General features: G+C 44.7%; 1 protein-coding gene across 11 annotated transcripts in view; it reads right to left on the reverse strand.

Annotated features, from left to right (window-relative positions):
* Positions 1 to 24464, reverse strand: part of SLC39A11 (solute carrier family 39 member 11) — a 373844-nt gene that overhangs the window by 317806 nt on the left and 31574 nt on the right. Inside the window, exon 1 of one of the 11 annotated variants that reach the window (XM_060202666.1) lies at positions 21537 to 21681. The exons of the other annotated variants lie outside the window; for them this stretch is intronic. The gene's annotated coding sequence lies outside the window, so the exon portion shown is untranslated. Of the gene's footprint in view, positions 1 to 21536; positions 21682 to 24464 lie in introns of those variants that run through there. 11 annotated transcript variants of the gene reach the window in all.

Here is a 24464-nt window from a genome sequence, read left to right on the forward strand (position 1 = left end):
GGCAGGGGCAGAGGGGGCTTTCATGTTCTGCGTGATGATGGTGAAGGAGGTCCTAGGCTCGAGGGGAGAGTGTTTTTTTTAGAAAACTGAGAAAGGTTACAACTGTATCTACTATAAATTTTTAACCCCTCCACCACCACCAATTTAAAAAAAACTGTAAGTTACAGATTATAGACAGGATCTACACTGCAGCTTTCTTGTTCACCACACAAAGCATCCCAGAACCTCAGGCTGGCATGAATCAGCCTCAGCAAATAATAAGCCAACTTAATTGATCCCCAAGACATTTATTCCCCACCGCTGGGATAGAAGGTCTTCCAAGAAAAACACAGCCCTCAAAAATATTTGGCAACTCCTGAACAGTGGTAATGATCTTGTTAAACACTTTTCTCAGGAAGATCCATCAGATGTTACAAAACGGAAGGCCAGAAATAGTCCGTGACTGCCTTGGGTGCAGGGGAACAGGCAGTTAGCTAACTCAACAGTCCCCTCCCAGTAACACAGCTCGAGCTGGGAGACTTGTGTGCTCTGCATGAGAGGTACATATTCCTGTCTTGCAGATGCTAAAATGAGAATAAGGACGCAACCTGGATCCTGGATTGGGTTCTGGGGAATGGCAAAAGGATATCGGTGAGGGAAAGCTGATGAGACCTACAGAAGTCAGTGGTTTGGGTATTGGTAGCGTGTTCATGTCAAACCCTCAGCTCTGACAAATTGTACCATGACTGTGTCCGGTGCTCGCATCAGTGAGGAAGTGTAGAGGGACATTCCCTGTTGTTAAAATTCGGAGGCTCCAGCTGGCCGGGCTAACTTCACGGGCCGGTAACAGAGACTCGTAGACACACGGCTGGGCAGGGAAGCTGTATTTCTTTATTCAGGAACAACGATTTATAAACTAAGACAAACTAATCACCAAACAGAACTCTCTTGCCTCCTTCCCCCGCAGTGGCGCCAAGCACTCTCCAACTCTCCAACTCTGGAACTCTGGAACTCTCTCGGGGTTCCTTGGGGGCGGGGACAAGCGCGAAAACTAGCAGTACTGAACCAATTTTCTTGGCAGGGGGAGAGCATACAACAATTTTTGTTCTTTAAAGAGACAGGGTCTCGCTCTGTTGCCCAGGCTGGAATGCAGTGGCTATTCACAGGTGCAATCCCACTACTGATCAGCACGGGAGTTTTGACCTGCTCCGTTTCCGACCTGGGCCGGTTCACCCCTCCTTAGGCAACCCGGTGGTCCCCCACTCCCGGGAGGTCACCGTATTGATGCCGAACTTAGTGTGGATCGGAATAGCGCACTGCAGCCCAGAACTCCTGAGCTCAAGCGATCCTCCAGCCTCAGCCTCCCAAGTAGCTGGGACTACAGGCGCGCACCACCTGACAAATTGTACCATGACTGTGTCCGGTGCTCGCATCAGTGAGGAAGTGTAGAGGGACATTCCCTGTACTGTTTTTCCCTGAAAATCTAAAATACCCCCCCACAACAAGAAATCCATCAAAACTTACTCATTGTTGCACCCAGAAGTTAGGGTCCCGATCACACGCAAGGAAGTCCAGAGTCGCATGCAAGTACAAGAGCCTTTATTAGCGAGCGTAAGCTCGGGTCCCAAGAGCCTCCATGCAGGGGAAGTCTTGTGACCCGAGCTTAAGCTTGCTAATAAAGGCTCTTGTACTTGCATGTGACTCTGAACTTCCTCGCGTGTGATCGGGACCCGAACCTCTGAGCGTAACACTCATATGGGTTCCTGAAACCTAACAGAAGACTGAAGGAGGTTGTGCTGGCTGAGCAGAAAGAAGCCAAGCCAAGAGCTGAAGTCAAGTGTAGAGGGATGGATGGCCTCACTAGGTGGCAGCTGGAGGGGTGGGGGACCTGTATGTGTCACGTCTCCTCTCTGTGGGTCAGAGGCCAAGTTACTCACCCAGCTGACTTGACGGGCAGGATGTGGAAGCCAGATTGTGCTCTTAATTATGAACCCATGTTTCCTCTCTGGCATGGTTGAGGCTCACTGAATCACTGTACTCGGGGAAATGATGGTTCACAGGATTGTTGTGGTGGTTGCAGGAGTATGTTTTACACCTACCTCCCCAATAAAAAAAGGTGTTAGCGTCCCTCACCTCCACCAGACCATCCTCCTCTTCCACCCCAGGGCACTGGGTCCTCCAGCTCTCCCTAGTCCACCCCACCCCTTGAGTGCTCACTGTCTGCTGTAGTGAGTCTAATACTCACAATGGCTGCTCCTCATAAGTATAGCTGATCAGAGAGGGATCCCTCTAACTACACTTATTGATGATTGATTGATTTATTACTGGATAGAGACAGAAAGAAATTGAGAGAGGAGGGGGAGATTAAGAAGGAAAGAGACAGAGAGACACCTGCAGCCCTGCTTCACCACTCCTAAAGCTTCCCTGCCCCTGCAGGTGGAGACCAGGGGCTTGAACCTGGGTCCTTGTGCACTGTACTGTGTGCTCTCAACCAGGTGCGCCACCACCTGGTTCCTTAATCCCTCTAAATATAAATGCCAATGTTGACTGTGTTTACTATAGCAATGCTTACTGTGCCCACGTGTACATCTTAAATCCACTTTGGAAGATCTCAGAATAAAAACTGTAGCACTTCCCGTTGGACGTGGCTGGCAGAACACAAGCTTATCACTCTCAGATTCCCCCTGGGGTATAAAAGGGTGACAGGGACCCCACTCCCCAGGACCAAAGTGGGAGGTGAGGGATAGCAGCCAGGAGACACTTGAAGAGAGAAGCTGCCCCATGTTGTTAATCACCCTTGAATTACGTATAAGCTTATGAACACCTGAAAAACTATAACACGTGACTTTTTTAACCTATATGTCCATGTACATGTGGAGGAAGACTTTAGACTGACGATCTGAGAAAATTACAAATATGAAAAAAGAGATAGAAGATGTAAACTGATAGTCTACTTTTTGAGTGCTATCATCATGAAAGACTCCAGTTTCACAGTGAAGATCTACTGAAGGAAGGGGACTGGGTGGTGGAGTGCTGGGTTTAGCATACACAATACTGAGCACAAGGATCTGGGTTCGAGCCCCTGGCTCCCCACCTGCAGGAGATTCACTTCACAAGCAGTGAAGCAGGTCTGCAGGTGTCTCTCTTTCTTTCTCCCTCTCTATCTCTCCCTCCTCTCTCAATTTCTCTCTGTCCTATCCAATAAAATGGAAAAAAAAATAGCCTCCAAGAGCAGTGGATTCTTAGTACCAGCACCAAGCCCCAGCAATAACCCTGGAGGCAAAACAAAATTCTACTGGAGGCAGGGAAAGGAGTCTTTGGACAAAAATTCAATGTTTAAGTCCTTTTTTAAATATATTTTTAATTTCTTTTTTTTAATTTTTACTCTTTATTTACTGGATAGAGACATCCAGAAGCTGAGAGGGAAAGAGAGTGACAGAGAGGGAGAGAGACTAAGAGACACCTGTAGACCTGCTACACCACCTGTGAAGCTTTCCCCCTGCAGGCAGGGACTAGGGGCTTGAACCTGGGTCCCTGCACACTGTAATGTGTGCGCTCAACCAGGTGTGCCACCACCCAGCCCGCCAAAAAATTCCATTTTCAGGAGTGTTTCCTCATGATGGTGATACCCTGTCGCACCCCCAGATGAACTGTCTGATTTGCTGAAGATGCCTAAATCCCACTCTTAAAACAGAAGGCTGACAGGGATGGGAGAAGCCAGTTAAAAGTCAGCAGATATTTTGCAAGCTCTAGCTCATGTTCCCTGGGAATAAAATTACCCACTTCCATTCCTAAACCTAGCAAGACTCATAAGATGCTTCACAAAACACTGTGCGGAAAGCCACAGGGAGCCATTCTTTATAATGCTATTAATTTCCCTCTGGTGGCAGACGTGGCAGCACAGAGTAATCAAAAGCAATCATCTAAACGCCTAGCCCAGAGCGGGCAAAGCTTTTCATTTGTGTGTAAGTGCTCATTTTGGGACAATTTCAGACCTGGAAATATAAATAAATGTGTGAAGAGTTCCTTAAGGGCTACATCAACATATTCTGCCATGGAGGGTGCAGTTAAGCATTTCTTGTCTTACAGTAATGACAGTTTAAAGACCGGGAGAAAAACCAAGACACAAGACAAAAAAAAAAAAAAAAAGATCCTCTTAATAAACGGAAGAGGAAATCCTCGCACACTGATCATTTACGATGCACGAGTATCCATTTTTCAATGAGCAGCACACCTCACAAGATGGTGTATGAAAGTCTACAGGAGACAGGCAGCCAGGACTCCAAAGAACAGCACCCCCAACTCAAGCCCTGCACCTTAAATGTCTGTGGAAGGAGCATGAACACTAGCCTCAGAAAGATTGGTGTATCAATATAAGGAAGGAATAGGCGAGAACCTGCAAACCGCAGCCAAGGAGATACTTACTCTGAAGTTAACAGTTAAATAACAGAAAACAAATAACAATGTCTAGGAGCTGGGCACACCAAGTAGAGCACACATATTACCAAACTCAAGGACCCTGGTTCAAGTCCCCAGTCCCCCGCATGGAGGGGAACTTCACAAGCAGTGATACAGTGCTGGGAGTGTCTCTCTCTCCCCATTTCTCTGTCTCTGTCAGAAAAAGAAAGAAAAAGTGGCCGCAAGGAATGATGGAATCATCATGCTAGCACCAAGACTAACCAATAACTGTGATGGCAAAAAAAAAAAAAAAAAGTGGGGGGTAGGGAGAGGTAACTTTTGTCTCCAAATCAGGTATAAAATTGATTTGTAGAAGTCAATCAATGAGAATGTCCATCAAAACCCAGGGAGACAAGAGGGGAAACGGAAGGATGTTGGTATAGAAGGCAGGACCACTGAGAAAAATGGACAAGTATATATGAATATAGATAGTTATAGAAATAATAACCAACACATATCTGTGACCTTGGGCGAACTGGTGCCGCTTCCAATGGAGGGAATGTGGACACAAAACTCTGGTGGCGGGAACGGTGTGGAATTCTACCTCTGTTGTCTCATAACTTTGTGAATCAATATTAAATCACTAATAAGATTTTTTTTTAATGCTTGGACACCCGTGGAACTTCACCTTCCCTGAGTTCTATCCCATCAAAGAAAAGCAGAAACAGGCTGGGGGGAGGGTGTATGGATCGACATGCCTATGTCCATATTCAGTGGAGAAGCAATTCTAGAAGCCAAACCTTCCACCTTCTGCACCACATAAAGGTCTTTGCTCCACGCTCCCAAGAAGGACAAAGAATAAGGAAATTTTCAATGGAGGGGTTGGGATATGGAATTCTGCTGGTGAGAATTATGTGGAATTGTACCCTGCTTATCCTACAATTTTGTCAATCATTATTAAATCACTCATTAAAAAAACAAGTCAGAAAAAAATAAAACTGGAGAGTCGGACGGTAGGTAGCACAGCGGGTTAAGCGCAGGTGGAGCAAAGGGCAAGGACCGGCTAAGGATCCCGGTTCGAGCCCTCGGCTCCCCACCTGCAGGGGAGTCGCTTCACAGGTGGTGAAGCAGGTCTGCAGGTGTCTGTCTTTCTCTCCGCCTCTCTGTCTTCCCCTCCTCTCTCTATTTCTCTCTGTCCTATCCAACAACAATGACATCAATAACCACAACAATATTAAACAACAAGGGAAACAAAAATGGAAAATAAATAAATATTTAAAAATAAAATAAATAAATAAATAAATAAATAAAAAGAAACAGACTTGGGGGTAACCACAACAATATTAAACAACAAGGGAAACAAAAATGGAAAATAAATAAATATTTAAAAATAAAATAAATAAATAAATAAATAAATAAACAAATAAATAAAAAGAAACAGGCTTGGGGGTGTGGATCGGCCTGCCAATACCCATGTCCAGAGGAGAAACAATTACAGAAGCCAGCCAGACCTCACCCTTTCTGCACCCCATAAAGAATTTTGGTCCATACCCCCAGAGGGGTAAATGTTAGGGGAAGATGACCAGAAGGGCTCTGAACTCCAATTCTATCTGGACCCGGAAAAAGAAAAAAAAAAAAAGGAAGGACATTCTGATGCAATAGGTATGACTTAGAAAGGAAGAGAAGGCAGGACCATATGGGAAAAACAATGGGCACACACAGATAGGTATATAGAGATAGGTATAGAAATGCTTCCCCAGAGACCCACCCCACTAGGGAAAGAGAGAGGCAGACTGGGAGTATGGACCGACCAGCCAACGCCCATGTTCAGCGGGGAAGCAACTACAGAAGCCAGACCTTCCACCTTCTGCAACCCTCAATGACCCTGGGTCCATGCTCCCAGAGGGATGGAGAGTAGGAAAGCTATCAGGGGAGGTGGTGGGATATGGAGATTGGGTGGTGGGAATTGTGTGGAGTTGTACCCCTCCTACCCTATGGTTTTGTTAATTAATCCTTTCTTAAATAAAAATAAATAAATAAATAAATAAATAAATAAATAAGAAAGAATAGTCCACCCATACTTGTGATTTTGGGAGAACTACTGCAGTCTCCAGTGGAAGGAATAGGGACACTGAACTCTGGTAGTGGGAACAGTGTGGAATCATACTCCTGTTGTTTTATAATTTTGTAAATCAATATGAAATCACTAATAAATAAAGAAAGAAATAAAAAGAATGTCTCCAATGCTTAGTGAAGTAAGGAATTGAAAGACAACTACCAAATGCTTTTGCTCACATACAGAACATAAGTAATTAAGAAAAAAAATACATGAACATTTCTTGAAGTGACCAAACTGTCTCTAATACTTGGTGAGAACTATGGTGACTATCGTTTCATTTTGTGTTGTTCTGTGAGGATAGCCCCAAGACTTTGGTAGTAGATATGGTATAGAATTACACCCCCTGAAATCTTATAATCTTGTAAACCATGACTAAACCACACACACACATATATAGACTGTACTACATGACCACCATTACGCTTGATCCAAATAATAGGGATCTTAGCATACATCTGAAGTGGTAGAGAGAGCCTCAGGAAAGATGAGATGGCAAAGACACACACACACACACACAGTTGAACATTGAAGAAAACGTACTAGATGGCTCTCAAAACTTGGGCATAGTCTGGAAAGGAAATAAGGTTGGAGCCTTGGAACTAGAAAGAGTAGTCCTGGAGGCAAACAAGCCAACATTTGCAACATTACATTGTAGGGGATCAGCCTGGCTGAAAAACACAATGTTGCTGGGTGCCATGAGCTGGTCGGTCTACTTAAGAAGCCTGGGATGCTGGGCGGACTGCTTCGGACTCTAGTGGCAAGCTAGAATTTCTCAGTTTTCAGAGCACAGAAGCCAGAGACCACACCACAAAGCACAAACTTCAAAAACAGATTCTCCAGGACTTCAAACTGACAGAACAGCTGCTAGGTTACTGATATAATCTTGATGGAGGTAGTGAAGGCAGAACCAGAAAATGGGGGTGGGGGAAGGATGAACAGAAGAAAAGAGCCCACATGCCATCCTCCAGAATGAGATCACTCGGGTCCATGCCACAGAGAGTAGCCCATCAGAAACCCAGAAGGGATGACAAGATAAATTGGGCATTGAGTCAGCTTTCAAACTGGGTATGTCAACTATGAGCCATGACTCAACCATGAATCAAATCCATACAGAGGTTGGAACTAGACCCAGTTTCCCTTTACCAAAAGCCCTCTCAACACACCATCTGCATATGATTGTCAGAATGAATACTAATGGCTCAAAATTGGAATCATTTCCATTCAGTTTCAGTGACAGTTATTAATTGATGCAAGTCTACTTGCATGGCCTGGTTTATTAGCTGTGTCTGTCTAACCAGTGGGAATAATGGGCAGACTCTTATTTATGTGTACTGCCCATACTAGGAAAGAGCACTACAGCTTTAAAAAATAAATAAACAAAGGGGGACGGCAGCGGCACATTGAACATTTGTTAAATGCAAACCCTATCATACACAAGTACCCTCGTTCAAATCCCTGTTCTCCAACTGCAGGGAGCGATGTCTCACAAGCAGTAAAGCAGTGCCGCAGGTGTCTCTCTTTCTCTTTCCATCTCTATCTCCCTCTTCCCTCTCAAGTTCTACAAAATGAGAGAGAGAGAGAGAGATCACAGGGAGCAGAGGATTTGTTGTGCAAGCACCAAGCCCCAGTGATAACCCTGGAGAAAAATAAAGTGCTCTCTGATGCACTATTGCTCTCCTAGATAGCTGATCCCCAAGAGAACAACAACAACAGCAACAAAAATGGGGGCTGGGAGGTGGTACATCCAGGCAGGTGCCTATATCACCATGAGTAAGGACCCGGGTTCAAGCTCCCACTCCCCATCTGCAGGGAGGACGCTTCATGAACGCTGAAGAAGGTGTGCAGGTGTTTATCCTTCTCTCTCCCTATCTCCCCATCCCCTCTCAATTTCTCCCTGCCCTATCAAATGAAAATAGAAAGAAAAAAAAAAAAAAAAGAATGGGAAAAAATGGCTATCGGTAGCAGTGGAGTCATAGTGTGCTGGCACTGAGCCCCAGCAATAACCCTGGTGGCAAAAATAAATAAATATATAAATGAATCCACACAAAGATTTTTCCCTACGCAAGTGTAGGGAAATTGTGAGGATGTGGTTGAGCATTATGTGGGACCTCCTACGGAAAAGTGGGAGCCTGGGCGGCACGGCCTTTCTGTCAGTCTCTCTCTACTTGAGGTCGAGCAGGGAAGAAAACGACCGCCAGGGAAAAGCTCCCTCTCTCAGCCCCCTGCCTCACAGCAGCCCACTCCCTTATCATCTACATCATCATGGTTTTGCCTGAAAGTCCCCTCCCTCCTTCCCCACCCACTCCATTCCTCTGATCATAACTGATCTGTCTTCTCTCTGCCCTCAGGACCCCCCTCTGGCTGCTGGTTACTGCTAACCTTGCTTCCTCGTTCCTTTAACCTATCGAACCTCTTGCTCAACAATTACAGGAAAAGTCCTGACCCTTTCCCTCCCTACCATATATGGTATCCACATGTCACTTCCTCCTGCGACCCCTTATAAACCCTGCTTTGCTGTTCAATAAACTGATTTTGTGCATGAAACATTCCCCTGGTGATCTCTGGTGGCCTCTCTTGCTACACAGGGAAAGATCCAGTCGATCACCCCTGCTGCCCTGGAACATTCCTTCTGGGCCCCCCCCCACATCTGGTGCACAACAGAGCAGGTAAGCCCTAAAGTTTTTGCCTGGGAAGAGGCCTCCCCACCGAAGAGTCTGGCAACAAGAACATTGACTCCAGCTTTATTCATGTCTTCAATCTGGAAACAACCCAAATAGCCATTAATCGGAGAATGGATAAAGAAACTCTGGCATAACTATGATCTGAAAGTCTTTAGCAATAAAAAGGAAAAAAGACACTGTTGATAATACAACGACACAGATGAATCTCAAAATCATGGTACTGAGGCACAGAAGCCAGATCAGACTCTATCTATGTGTACCGCACGGCTCCACTAAGTCACAAGGACACACTGAATGTATAAGGGAGGTGTGGCTAGTAAATTTAGTAGTAAATGGCTGGAAGCATTGACAATCACCCAAGACATAGCTGGCTTTCAAAGTTACCATCAACAAACCGAGTTCCAATATCCTTTGCCAAAATCGAGGCAAAGAAGCTGAAAAGGAGTTAGTCACCAAGTCCAGTCCAGTTCCAAATCTCCATTCCCATTCTCACATGCAATTCAACACAACCAGCATCTACCCAGCAATCACCACGTTATGAGGCCCATCTGGACGGGAATGCATGTTGGCAATGACCTTGACTCCATCTAAAACAAGACCCGAGTGCTTCCAAGTCAAACAACAGACCTTTCATCCAAGCCTGCCATTCCTTTTCCACAGATCTATTACTATAAATATTAGAGAAGGGAGGGGCCAGGTGGTGGCGCATCTGGTTAAGCACACGTATTCGCATGAGCAAGAATCTCAAGATGGGTTTGAGCCCCCCTCCACCCCCGCTCCCTACCTGCAGGCAGGACGCTTCATGAGTGGTGAAGCAGGTCTGCACATCTCTCTCTCTCTCTTTATCTCCCTTCCCTCTCAAATTCTCTGTCCTCTCAAAGAAAGTAGAAAGGAAAAAGTGGCCTCTAGTCCCAGTGATAACCCTGGTGACAAAAGAATTAATAATAATAATAAAGAGGTGAAAATATAATGGTTGCTTTCGTCCTTTCAAGGTGGATTTGCACTAGCTAGATAAAGAACTCCAGCATCCTTAAGTCAGCCAAAACCACTAACTCCACGTAGACCAAGTAAAAGGGGTGGAGGGTAGGCAGGGAGTTTCCTTACAGAAACTTTTCACCAGCTAATCACCAAGAAAGTGAGAACAGGATGTTGCCCAAATCAGCCTCCCCATGGCACCTAGCCACCAACCTATCAGCACCCTCTCAACTTCAGCCTAGTGATGGACAATTGCACCAGCTGGACAAGCCTCCCCTAGCCCAACACCATTATTCACACACAGTGATCCAATCTGTCCCGGACTGCTAAGGAGATAGTCCCCGCCAGTACTTGGAGGAGAGGAGAGAGAGTTGTCTTAGCTTCGTTGAGAGGAGAAAAAATAAAATAAAAACTCAGAAGATCTAGATCTGAGCATCTCAGCTTGACTCCAGCTTTATTCATGTCTTCAATCTGGAAACAACCCAAATAGCCATTAATCGGAGAATGGATAAAGAAACTCTGGCATAACTATGATCTGAAAGTCTTTAGCAATAAAAAGGAAAAAAGACACTGTTGATAATACAATGACACAGATGAATCTCAAAATCATGGTACTGAGGCACAGAAGCCAGATCAGACTCTATCTATGTGTACCGCACGGCTCCACTAAGTCACAAGGACAAGACAAAACCACTACTAGCCTTGTGCCTCTCTCCTAACTCAAAAGAAACTGCCAAGGAAGCTGAGCCACAGGCATTTCATGATCCAGGAGAAGGAAAGATGACACCCATGATTCCAAACAATGTCAGAGGGCATGTTTTTACAGTCAGTCCACCTGGTTTGTGTCCAAGCTCTTCCACTTCAAGCACCCAGCTGGGAGACCTTGAGTAAGAGGCTAATCTCTCAGGACCAGGCAGTGGTGCACCGGGTTAAGCACACACACTACAGAGTGCAAGGACCTGGGTTCAAGCCCTTGGTCCCCACCTGTAGGGGGAAAGCTTCACAAGGGAATTAGAGCTGCAGGTGTCTTTTTTTTTTGTTCTGGTCCTGCTTTTTCTTCCTTCCTAAGTCACACCTACACCTCTTACTACTTGCGAATTTCCTTCTGTTTTTCCTCTTCTCTCTCCGAGTCCAGATGGAGGTGGAGTTCAGAAGCCTCTAGTCATCTTCCCCTACCATTTCTCACCCTATAGGGGTATGGATCAGAATTCTTTTGGGGGTGCCGAATGTGGGAGTTCTGACTTCTGGAATTGCTTCTCCACTGGACATGGGCATTGGCAGGTCAATCCACCCCCCAACCCCACCCCAGGCCTATTTCTATCTTTCCTTAGTGGGGTAGGAGAGTCAAGAATCCAACAACGCTGTAGCACAAGGCTCGATCTCCGTGCCATGCTGTCTGTCCCTCACAGAGGGGAACACCAGCCCCCGACATAGAAATATATACACATACAAAATAATAGGGATGTAATTCCACACTGTTCCCACCACCAGAGTTCTGGATCCCCAATCCCTCCATTGGAAGCTACAGATATAGGTTAACTGTTATTTCTACAGCTATCTATCTATCTATATTTTTATATATTTGCACTTTCTCTTTTCCATGATCCCTTTTTGCTCTTCTCTCTCCAGGTCCTAATGGAGTTCAGAACCTTCCCCCTGTCATTTCTCCCCCTCTGGGAGTATGGACCAAAATTCTTTATGGGGTACAGAAGGTCTGGCTTCTATAATTGCTTCTCCACTGGACATGGGCTTTGGCAGGTCGATTCATATCCCCCCAGCCTGTTTCTAGCTTCCTTAGTAGGGAAAGGTTCCAGGATACATTGGTGAGGTCATCAGGAAGTCGGGATGGAATTGTGATAGCATCTGCAAGTTGGTGCCAGCCCGACTTGTCAGGTTACTGTGTGTTTAAGTGAGCCCACACATGTGGCACAGACCTGACACTCAAAATTCAAGTCTTCAATCTTTGTTCAGAAGACTTCAATAACCAGAGAGGATTCAAGGAGGAAATGTGCGTGTGTGTGGGGGGGGTGGGTGGGAATCATGGAATTCAGGGAGGTAATGTCTACAAAAAGAAAGCATACGGCACATATGATAGGTGGCATAAATCCATGAATAAATAAAGAACCCAGGAGAATAGAAAAAGAGTTTAAAAAACAAAACAAAACAGTGGTTTAAGTGCATCTGATTGAATGCACACATTATCACACACAAGGACCCAGGTTTGAGCCCCAGCTCCCTACTTGCAGGGGAGAATCTTCACAAGTGGTGAAACAGTGCTATAAGTGTCACTGTTTCCCTATCTATTTATCTATCTATCTATCTGTCTATCTATCTTTCCCCCTCCCCTCTCAATCTCTCTGTCTTTTCAAATAAAAATAGGAAAAAATGGCTGCTAAGAGAGGTAGATTCAAAGTGCTGGCACTGCACCCCAGCAAAAACCCTGGTGGAGAAAGATAGAAAGGGGGCTAGGGGGATGAAAAATAGAAAAGAAGAGAAAAGAGAAGGAAAAGAAAGGAAAGGAAAAAGGGGAGGGGAGGGGAGGGGAGGGGAGGGGAGGCGGAACCTCTGCTGGGTGTGGTATACTGCGCCAACCTAAAGGAGTCTAAGAGAGGAAGCCATGGAGAAGGCTGGAAATCCAGGGAGATGAGAAAAAGTACCCCCATATCAACAACTGTACTGAAAGCTTTATCCCCTAGTAAGATGAACTCACTAAAATACTGCAGTCTCAACTCCCCTCTCCTCCCACCATAGCTGCCTTCGTTCTCAGAAAATCCAAAAGACAGTGTGATTTATTGATTTATTTACTTATTTATTTGTTTTTCGGAAGTTCGTTTGCTTTAGTCATCTACATCGCACATATAATGGCAGGGGGCACAGAACATATCACAGGGTATGGTGACACACACATCATGCGTGGGTTACGAAAATATTCCAGATAGCTTATGTTTTATAAAACAATGTTATGTTACTAATAAAAGTAAAATATAATTTTAAAAAAGCAAAGATGTCAGGCTCAGGGGAAAAAAAATACTAGTATAGTCATGGGCTTTTTGGAATACAACTCAAATAGGCCTACTAACTATCTACAAAAGCTGAGGCCCCCAACTCATCATCTGAACTAGTCCAGCCTTTAGGTTCATGTTTAGTCAACAATTTGTTTGACTTTATATGTAAACTCTTTTTTTCAGCCACCAGGTTCCAGATGCTAACATGATGCCAACCAGACTTCCCTGAACAGACAACCCCACCAATGTGTCCTGGAGCCCCACTTCCCTAGAGCCCTGCCCCTACTAGGGAAAGAGAGAGACAGGCTGGGAGTATGGATCGATCTGCCAATACCCATGTTCAGCGGGGAAGCAATTACAGAAGCCAGACCTTCCACTTTCTTTTCCCACAATGACCCTGGGTCCATACTCCCAGAGGGATAAAGAATAGGAAAGCTGTCAGGGGAGGGGATGGGCTACAGAGTTTTGGTGGTGGGAACTGTGTGGAGTTGTACCCCTCTTTTCCTATGGTTTTTGTCAGTGTTTCCTTTTTACAAATAAAGATAAAAAATAAATAAATAGTAATGGTGAGAAAAAAAAATGTAGGAAGACAACCAGATAAAATGTACTGCACTTTTGATAGCATTCAAGTCAATGAAATGTCCCACCATTTTGTTCGAAATTATAAAATAGAGAGAGACAAGAGAAGGAAATGAAAAGGTACAGTCCAGGAAGTCCGACAGCCAGCTAATGAAACTAATAAAGAGAGCACAGAGGCCAGCAGGGGACACTGTTCAAAGAATATAAAATGACATTTATCAGGACCAAAGGACACTGGCTTCCAAATCAAGAAACTGCAGGATTCATTTATTTGGAACTGTGGGAGAACACAGCTAGAGACACACAAAAGTGGTCAGATCTCGAAAAGGGGATGAGGCCTGGGAAGGCAAGGAAGAAGGGTAATGGGGAAGTCCCTTTTCAGTCTTTGAACAGCACTGGCTATTTCTAGATGTGAGCATCTATAACCGCGATAAAAAAAGGGGGGTAGGCGGTGGCACACCTGGTTAAGTGCACACATTACAATACGCAAGGACCTGGGTTCAATCCCCTGGTCCCCATCTGTAGTGGGAAAGCTTCACAAAAGTGGTGAAGCAGGGCTGCAGGTATCTCTCTCTCTTTCTCCCTCTCTACCTCCCCCTGTCCTCTCAATTTCTCTCTGTCGCTATTCAGTCATAAATAAATAAATAAATAATAATAATAAACCAAGCCCAATTTCAATATCCAAGCAGACATTAAGATCACAGTTGAGAGGGCCAGACGGTAGCACAGCAGTTTAAGCACACAGAGCATGAAGCCCAAGGACTGGCACAAGGATCTGGGTTCGAGACCCTGACTCCCACCTGCGGGGGGTTCGCTTTGCAAGCAGTGAAGCAGGCCTGCAGGTGTCTGTCTTTCTCTCCTCCTCTCTGTCTCCCCTCCTCTCTCTATTTCTTTCTCCTATCCAACAACAGCAGCAATGACAACAACAATAATAACGATAACAACAAGGGTAACAAAATGAGAAAAATGGCCTCCAGGAACAGTGGATTTGTAGTGCAGGCACGGAGCCCCAACAATAACCCTCCCTAGAGGCAAAAAAAAAAATTACTTTACTTTATCACCACTACTACTATTCAACATAGCCTTGGAAATTCTATCCATAGCAATTAGGCAAGAAAAAGAAATCCAAATTGGAAGAGAAATTAAAAAAAAAATCATTATTTGCAGATGACATACTATACATAGGAAATTCTGAAGAATTCAGATGAAAAGGGTGGGTGGGTGGGTTGGGCAGTGGTGCATCCAGTTAAGTCCATACATTACCATGCACAAGGACCAGGGTTCAAGCCTTCACTCCCCACCTGCAGCGGGGAAGTGTCACAAGTGGTGAAGCACGTACTACAGGTGTCTCTCTATCTCTCTACCTATCTCCCCTCTATTCGCAATTTCTCTGCGTCCTAGCAAATAACTGGGTAGGGAATAGCCACCAGGAACAGTAAATTTGTAGTGCAGGCACCAAGCCCTAGCAATACCCTGGTAGCAATAAAAAAAAAAAAATGTTTTTTTAATGAGGAAAAAAAAACTCTTAGAAAGTATTAGAATCGTTAAACAATATAGTAAGAAAGACTACCAAAGTAATACACATATCATAAACATTCCTACTAAATATATGTCAGTACTGAGAAGATAAATTAATCCCATTTATGTCAGTATTTAAAAGAATTAGATATTTTGGCATAAATTCAACAAAGGATTTCCTTCTTTCTTTTCCCTTTTTTTTTTTTTTTGCCTCCAGGGTGATTGCTGGGGCTCAGGGCCTACACTATGAATCCACTGCTCCTGGAGGCCATTTTTCCCATTTTGTTGCCCTTATTGCCCTTGTTGTAGTTATTATTGTTACTATTGTGATAGCTGTTGTTGTTGTTGTTGGATAGGAGAGAAATGGAGAGAGGAGGGGAAGACAGAGAGGGGGAGAGAAAGACACCTGCAGACCTGCTTCACCGCTTGCAAAGCAACCCCCTGTAGGTGGGGAACTGGGGGCTTGAACCGGGATCCTTACAGTAGGCTGATAGGTCATGTCTTCATTTAGTACAGTAGCTAAAGCTGTACTAAGAGGGAAATTCATAGTCTACAAGCATACATCAGGAAACAAAACAGAAGGAAAAAAAAGAGCAACCCGTCTTTACACCTGAAAGATTTACAGAAAGAGTAACAAAAGAGTGCAACAATGAGCTATTTTAGTTCCTCAACAAAACTTCAAATTTGTGATTTTTAAGTCATCACTCTTTTATTTAACAAATGTGCATTCAATGTCATATTGATCAAAACAAAATGTAAAACTAAATATGTTACTTTTAGTAGGCCTTTTCAGCTTTTTTAAAGCTATAATTAACAGAAACTCATCTTCACAAAAAGGGAATTTAAATTATCTAAATTATCCTTTTGGCCAGGCAGTAGGTCATTATCTATCTCTGTATATTGCAAAAATATTGAATATTGGGTCTTCAGAAAAGTCATATGCATTTTTGCTTTGAAAAACATAGAAAATACATCGTGACTTTCTGACAGCTCAGTATAGCATGACAGACACAAATAAAGTGATGCGATTCACTGAGAGAGACATCACTTAGGTAGGTAGGTAGGTAGGTAGGTAGGTAGGTAGGTAGGTAGGTAGGTAGATTGGAGGTAATGAAAAGTAATCACACTTCAATAACAAAGCAACATGGGCCAAATCCAAATTGAAGGAGCAAATGGCCTAGAGTTTTCAGAAATGTCAATTTTATGAAAGACAAAACTTCAGAATTGTTCTAAAATGGAGAGAGCTAAGGAAAATGGGCAGTTGAGTGCACTAAAAAATAAATAAATAAATAAAAGGGACTCAGGCAGTAGCGCAGCAGGTGAAGTGCAGGTGGCACAAAGCGCAAGGACTGGCTTAAGGATCCCAGTTCAAGCCCCCAGCTCTCCACCTGCAGGGAAGTCGCTTCACAGGCAGTGAAGCAGGTCTGCAGGTGTCTGTCTTTCTCTCCTCCTCTCTGCCTTCCCCTCCTCTCTTCACTTCTCTCTGTCCTATCCAACAACGACGACATCAGTAACAACAATAAAAAGGACAATAAAAGGGAATAAATAAATAAATATTTTTTAAAAAAAAACTTTAAAAAGCGATGGCCAGTGGCACACCCAGCTACGCACACATTTTCCTAAGTGTAAGGATCTGGGTTCATGCATCCCACTCTCCATCTGCAGGGAGGAAGCTGCACAAGCAGCGAAGCAGGTCTGCAGGTGTCTGTCTTTCTCCCTCTCTACCTCCCCCCACTTCTAATTTCTCTCTGTCTTATCAAATGAAAATAGAAAAAAGAAGAAGAAGAAAAAGAAAAGAAAGGAAAAAAATGGACACTGAGAGCACTGAATTTGTAGTGCAGGCACCAAGCCCCAGCAATAACCCCAGAGAGAGAGAGAGAGAGAGAGAGAGAGAGAGAGAGAGAGAATTTTGTTAAAAAGAAAAATAAAAAACAAAGAAAAGAACAGGAAAAGCTGTAAAGGACACTGTTATTTTGGAGGACAACTAGGTGATTTGAGTATATGATAATGTACAAGTGACAATCCATCTTACAATTACATTAAGTAATGGATTGTTCATATTGATGTATCTAGGGCTAATATCTGCAGTAAATGATTCAAGCAAAAAAAAAAATAGAGAAAAAGATAAAGCAAAGGTAGCAACAGATATTACATATATACCGGTCTATTGCCTATTCTTGCCTTTTTCTATACATTTAATATTTTAAAATGTTAAGAAAAAAACATAAATGCTACATTAGTAATTGATCTACTTAATTGTATAGTACTTAGAATTATTAACGACTAGTAACAATGTATTAAAATTGTTAACCCAAAACAATTAAGGCAATCTAATGAAAATTTCAGAATACTAAAGTATCCTGCACTAAAATAAATAAACTCCAAATCAAGCAGAAGAAACAAAATAATAATAAAAGCAGAAACAAACAAAAAGGTAACACAAAAGATTTAAAAACCTGAGAGAATTAAACAGACACTTCACCAGAGAAGATATCCAGATGTCCAACAGACATGTGCAAAAGGTTTTAAACACATTATCAGAGAAATGCAAATTGAAACAACAATGAGATGCCATCTTGCCTATATGAGAATGGCTTACATCAAAAGCAGTAACAAGTGCTGGCGAGAATGTGGAGAGAAGGGGAAGCTTTTTACACTGCTGGTAAGAATGCAAATTACTGCAGGCCCTGTGAAAAACAGTTTGGAGATTCCTGCAAACATAACAAATCAAAACCTGCCATACAACCCAGCAATTCCTCTCCTAAAGGAATCTATCCAAACAACACAAAAACATCTGTTCAAAAATACCTGTGCACACTACCTTCATCGCTATTTTTTTTTATATAAAAAGGAAACATTGACAAAACCATAGGATAACAGGGGTACAACTCCCCACAATTCCAACCACCAGCTTTCTGTATCCCATCCCCTCCCCTGATAGCTTTCCTATTCTTTAACCCTCTGGGAGTATGGACCCAGGGTCATTGTGGGATGCAGAAGGTGGAAGGTCTGGCTTCTGTAATTGCTTCCCCACTGAACATGGGTGTTCACAGGTTGATCCATACTCCCAGCCGGCCTCTCTCTTTCCCTAATGGGGCAGGGTTCTGGGGAATTGGAGCTCCAGGACACACTGGTGGGGTCGTCTGTCCAGGGAAGTCTGGTTGGCATCATGTTAGCATCTGGAACCTGGTGGCTGAAAAGAGAGTTAACATACAAAGCCAAACAAGTTGTTGACTAATCATGAACCTAAAGGCTGGAGTAGTGCAGATGAAGAGTTGGGGGGGGGGGGGGTCCTCCATTCTGTAGACAGCTAGCAGGCATATTTTAGTTATAGTCCAAAGGGCCTGTGGCTATACTAGCTTTTTGTGTTTGGTTTTGGTTCTTTTTCCCTGAGCCTGAAATCTGATATGCAGGTGGATCCTAGTTATTGTCTGGGGAGATAATGTCATGGCTGGAAAAAGGACCAGAAAGCTGGGTCGGGGAAGAGAGTAGCTCCCAAATATGGGAAAAGTGTATAAATATTGTTGACTGTAAACCCCATCAATTTGATGTGATCTGGGGCCCAGATTTAGCTTAGAAGCCTATGTGACCTCTGATCCCTGTAGCTCCATTGTTACCAGTCATCTCTATCAGGAACAACAAAACAGACCCCATAGGACCTTGCCCTCAACTTAGATCAACAACAGGAGAGAATGTTCCATCCTCTGAAGGGAGGTTGGACAACATACTCTATGCTCCACCTGAGGAAGCTGGGTCCTGAGATTGGGGCAGCTTGGAACGTTCTTACTCATGACCACAGAATGTGAGCAGAGCTATTTGTAACAGCTAACAGCTGGAAACAACTCAAGTGTTCAACAACAGATGACTGGTTCAAGAAGTTGTGTCATAGGTACACAACAGACTACACACCTGTAAGAAATGATGACGTGTTCTCTTTTGATACAATATGGATGGGACTAGAAGGAAGCATGTTGGGTGAGATAAATCAGAAAGAGAAGGATGAATACCAGATGATCTCACTCACTGGTGGGCTCTATGGAACAAAAGAAAGTCCAGGGTGAATCATCAATGAACTGTAGTGTGTTGCAGCCAACTGAGGAACTAAGAATGGAGTCCAGAGGACTACTAAGGAGAGGTTGGGGACCTAAGCCCTCCTGGTAGAATAAGATAATGGTTTGGTCGAGAGTGAAATGATGCCTATCTTGGAGAAATGTGAAAATGTTCTCTTGTGGCAACAAAAACTCTGTCAATCAACATTTGCTAAATAAAGTGATATTAGAATCGGGGTGGTGGAAGGTGGGGGGAGGGATGGTAATACCCATGGCCCCTGATCTTAGTTCATGCCACACAGTTGATAATTTGAGACATTTCCTGGCATGACCACATCCTGAGAAGTCCATCATAATTAAATCGTGGGGAAATTTTCAAAGTGCTTCAGAGATGTAATGAGTTTACATTCAATTAGTTTCTTCCTTCATTGGGAGAATCGGAAAGACCAACTTCCTTATAGACTCAGCAGGGATGGTTTCTCACTGCCAACGTGGAGACTTCATTCCGAGCTTCCAGGGAAGGATACCAGCACACAAAGATAATCTGGAGAGACTGGGTTGGGCCCAAAGGCAGTGAACCCCAAGGACACCCTCTAATGAACACACCATGCTCATTAAGCACTTGTTTTAAAAAGGGTGCAAACCAACTGTGTTCTATGGACTGAATCTCCTGGATAAAACAGACAGTCCCTGCTGTCTAGGTGTTTCTAGTTAGGAAGGAAAAAGAGAAATAAACAAGTACTTAGAAGCTGTGTAAGCTAAATGCTAGAGAGAAGACAGCAGAGAGGGCTACAGACACTAATCAGACAGCAACGGACCCCATCTTGGATGAGGCTGGTAGGTTAAGAGGTGGGGAGGGAGATACTACATCTCAATGGCATAGACCCAGAAAGGACAGACTCCCAAAGGGTCAGAGTTTGCACAGACCCAGGACTTTCAGAACCAGGTCCAGAAAGAGAACACCCAAGTTGACGACATCATAGACAAACTCTCCCCGGATCAGCTGGCAACACTTGACCTCCTACTGCAACCCAGAAAGGACTAGGGGCATCCCTGCTGCTCTCTTCAGTAGGGGAGGGATCTCTCTCACTGGATGTCATCCTGAAAAGCATCAGTCGGTATGGGTAATGAGGCTCCTGACTTCCTGGAGACCCACCTCAACTTGTTAGCAGTATTATTCATTTAGTTTTAAATTTAGTTATTTATTTACTACTGGGTAGAGACAGAGGGAAATTGAGAGGGAGAAGGAGAGGGAGAGAGACAGAGAAACACCTATAGCACTACGTCACCACTTGTGAAGATTTTGCCCCTGCAGGTGGGGCACCAGGGTCTTGAACCTGTGTGCGCACTTAACTTGGTGTGCTGCTGCCTGACCCCCATTATTGTTATCGTTTTTAATATAGCAGAGCACGTATTTAAATGTTCACATGGATGGGTGGGTGGACGAATGAGTGTATAAAGGATGGACAGATGAATGATTGGCTAGATAGGTTGGATGAGTAGATGAGTTGAATGGATGGATGGATGGATGCATGGATAGATGGACGGGTGGACAAGGGGGGGTATGTTTTAGTTCCCTGAAGACTTGAGTTCCTTCTGAGGACTTCAGTAGGCTTCAACGTTTTCATCCCTCTCCTCCATCACGCGTCAATGTGAATGGAGCATCCTAAGTGGAACCCCATCTCATGTATCCCCCAGTAACTAACGCAGAGCCTAGTGCACCCTGTGGGTGGGGTGGAAGTGGATAGGGGTGACCACTGGAGGCCCCCCCTTGTTTACCCCACCGGCGTAAGCACCCAAGGACAGGTCAGAGGAGTCCCTAGAGATGACAACACACCCGTCGGCTATGATATGCACCTAATAAAATCTACAGTTGCAAGATTACTTTCGAGGGTCAGATAAGGCAGCGGATGGGAAGGCACTCTGATAAATACCAAGCAATAAACCAGTGTCACATAATGATATTTGCAACTCCTGAGCCGCTAAGATACAAGTGCTCCCTGCAATCAGCTCAAGGACACCCCGCCCGCCCTGCGCCCCAGATCTCCTCATGAATGATTACAAAGTGTCCTGCAAGCTCAGATCCTTAATCTATTTAGAGCTTATGTACTGCCGATGACTCGTGCCCCTTCGTCCTGTCTTAAATACGATACTAATCCATTTTCCTCCTTGTTGATGCATTTAACAGATACATATATTTTTTTCCACCCTTCTGAAGGACTAACTCACTTACCTCCAGGGCTGTCGTGGCTGATTTCTTCACAAGAAGACCAGAGTCTCAAAAGAAACTGAGAGAGGTTTCCAAAGAAACACTACAGGCGGACGGAACACGTGCGCAGTGAAGCCCTGCCTGCACTGGCCTGTCAAACTCGAGCCTCCGTCAGCCTAATGGTTCTGCTCTAACTGCTGCCGGAGGAGGAGAGAGCAGCAGAAAGCAGCTCGTGGTCCCCAGCCACCGTGAGACGTGGGATTAAAAGTCAGGGCACCCTGACAGCAAAGATCAGCTTCCACTAGCAAGCTATTACAGCCCTTGCCTCGCAGGTATTTTCTCCGTGGGGCACAGAGGCATTAAACAGTCGTGACTGGATTTTTTCCCTCCCATCACTGGCACAAGATAGGAGGGGAAGCAGCTGAGTGTCCATGGGGCTCTGGGGTGCCTGAGGTCACAGGACTTGCTGCAAATCACAAGAGTGGAAGACAATTCAGCTAAAACACAACCCAGGCTTCCTCCCCAAGACCCATCTGGACCCAAACTTCCTGACTACACTGGATCAGTTTGCTTCCAAATTTAGCAACCCTACCCACCTACCCCATCCCATCCATAACACACACACACACACACACACACACACACACACACCTGCTCATGGAGCTAGTAGCAGTGTTCCTAAGGTCCACATGTGGTAGGAGGCATAAGAGTAAGAAATGGAGTTGAAGTCTGGGAGTCAGGCGGTAATGCAGCGGGTTAAGCGCATGTGGCACAAAGCGCAAAGACCGGTGTAAGGATCCTGGTTCAAGTCCCCGCCTCCCCACCTGCGGGGGAGTCGCTTCACAGGCGGTGAAGCAGGTCTGCAGGTGTCTGTCTTTCTCTCCCCCTCTGTCTTCCCCTCCTCTCTCCATTTCTCTCTGTCCTATCCAACAACGACGACATCAATAACAACAACAATAATAACTACAACAATAAGAAAAACAACAGGGGCAACAAATCGGAATAAATAAATATTTTAAAAAATTAAAAATTAAAAAAGAAGAAATGGAGTTGAAGTCAAAGAAACCCCAGCTCCATTCTGAACCCCACCCTGAAGCCAGGTACCCAACACCTTCGTGTCCACGAACAAGCAAGGATTCTCCTTCAGACGGGCTCCTCTGGTCTCTACACACTCTCCATACCCACAGGGACCTTGGGGGCAGTGTGAAGAAAGCCCCAGTTTGGCACTGAGCCCAGTTCTGTGCAGACACCCACACAAGATGCCCCACCAGGGGCTCTCGACACCTCTCCCACCCTCAGCAAAATGCACAGAATGAAGCAGACATTGCCCTGTGAGGAGGGTAGAAAACAGGTGCCTAAAATTGAAGGGGATGTTTTTAATTCTTCAGGAAAAAAGAAAAGAGAGGAGAGGAAGGAAAGGAGAAGAGAGAGGAGAGGAGAGGAGAGGAGAGGAGAGGAGAGGAGAGGAGAGGAGAGGAGAGGAGAGGAGAGGAGAGGAGAGGAGGGGAAATGAAGGGAAGTTTCCAATGGAGGGGACGAGACACAGAACTCTGGTGGTGGGAACTGTATGGAGTTATACCCCTGTTATCTTATAATCTTATTAATCATTATTAAATCACTAATAAAAGATAGAAAAGGGGGAAAATGTGGTGGGTCAACAAGATAGCTCCCGCAGGAAGATGCCTGCTTAGTCATGTACATGACCTAAGTTCAAGCCCCAGCCCCCATGGCACTAGAGGAAGGTGAGAGGTGAGAGGTGAGAGGGTGAGAGAGAGAGAGAGAGAGAGAGAGAGAGAGAGAGAGAGAGAGAAAATGGGAGAATGTCTGTGTCTCACTCTGAAAAAAAATTGGCACATGTCGGGCTGAGCTTCACTGATGGGAGACAGACGACCTGGGACTCATGGTTGGGTTGTACACAGTATCTCTTTATTCATGCAGAACGCAGCACAATCTAAGCCAAGCTAAACTAAACTAAAAACTAAACTAAAATGAACAATGTTGTCCTTATATATACTTTCCAAGTAGGGTGTGAACAGGATGTGACGTAAGAGGGTGGAGAGAAAAGTGACTGGTGAAAATCAGGGTGTGACAAGGAGAGGGGGCGGAGCAGGCAAGAATTCTACCACTGAAGCACCAATCCCCTGGAGGGAGGGTGGTGCTTGTTAACAGTGGTTATGCATTGGATGGACCTTCTCGTGGTGCATCCCATGAGTCCCCATTCATTGGGGAAACTGACGATCCTTCCTCGCCGACTGAATCCACATGGATCCCAGTCACTTTCAAAGCCAGTAACAAGCAGCTCCTGACAGTTTTCAACCTGACCTGTTGACTGGCTACGGAAGAAGGGCAAACGCTAGAAGAAGAATGTAAATAGAATACAGTGTTAAGCAGGGGGGATTAAACCAAATGAAACAGAAGGGGTTTTTTAAAAGCAGAATTAGAAGCATACCAACAGGCGCAGAGCAGTAAAGCTCAGGCAACAGCTAGAAAAGAAGGAAAGGAGGGAGGGACAGAGGGAAGGAGAGAGAGAGGAGGGGCAAGATTTCTCACTGGCCAATTATAATTCCTCTGCAAGGCCATGCCCACTTTGAAGCGGCCCCGAGTCCTTCACAGTGAAAGACTGAAGAGATCACATTGCTGCTCACCACAAAAATGCCACCCAGCCTAATAGCTAATTCTTTTGAAGAACACCTTTTTTTTTCTTCTTCTTCTGCCACCAGTGTTATTGCCCGGGGCTCCGTAAATGGCCACTTCCAGTGGCCATTTGTTTTTCCTTTTTTGTTTTTTCTCTTCAGTTTTATTGGACAGGACAGAAAGAAATGGGGAAGTGGGGAGAAAGATAGACACCTGAAAATCTGCTTCACTGCTCATAAAGCATCTCCCCTGCATGTGAGGAGCAGAGGCTTGAACCCAGGTTCTTCTGCCTGCCAATATACAGGCTTAACCAGGTGC

Source organism: Erinaceus europaeus, chromosome 12, assembly GCF_950295315.1.
Source record: "Erinaceus europaeus chromosome 12, mEriEur2.1, whole genome shotgun sequence".
NCBI classification, from domain to species: domain Eukaryota; kingdom Metazoa; phylum Chordata; class Mammalia; order Eulipotyphla; family Erinaceidae; genus Erinaceus; species Erinaceus europaeus.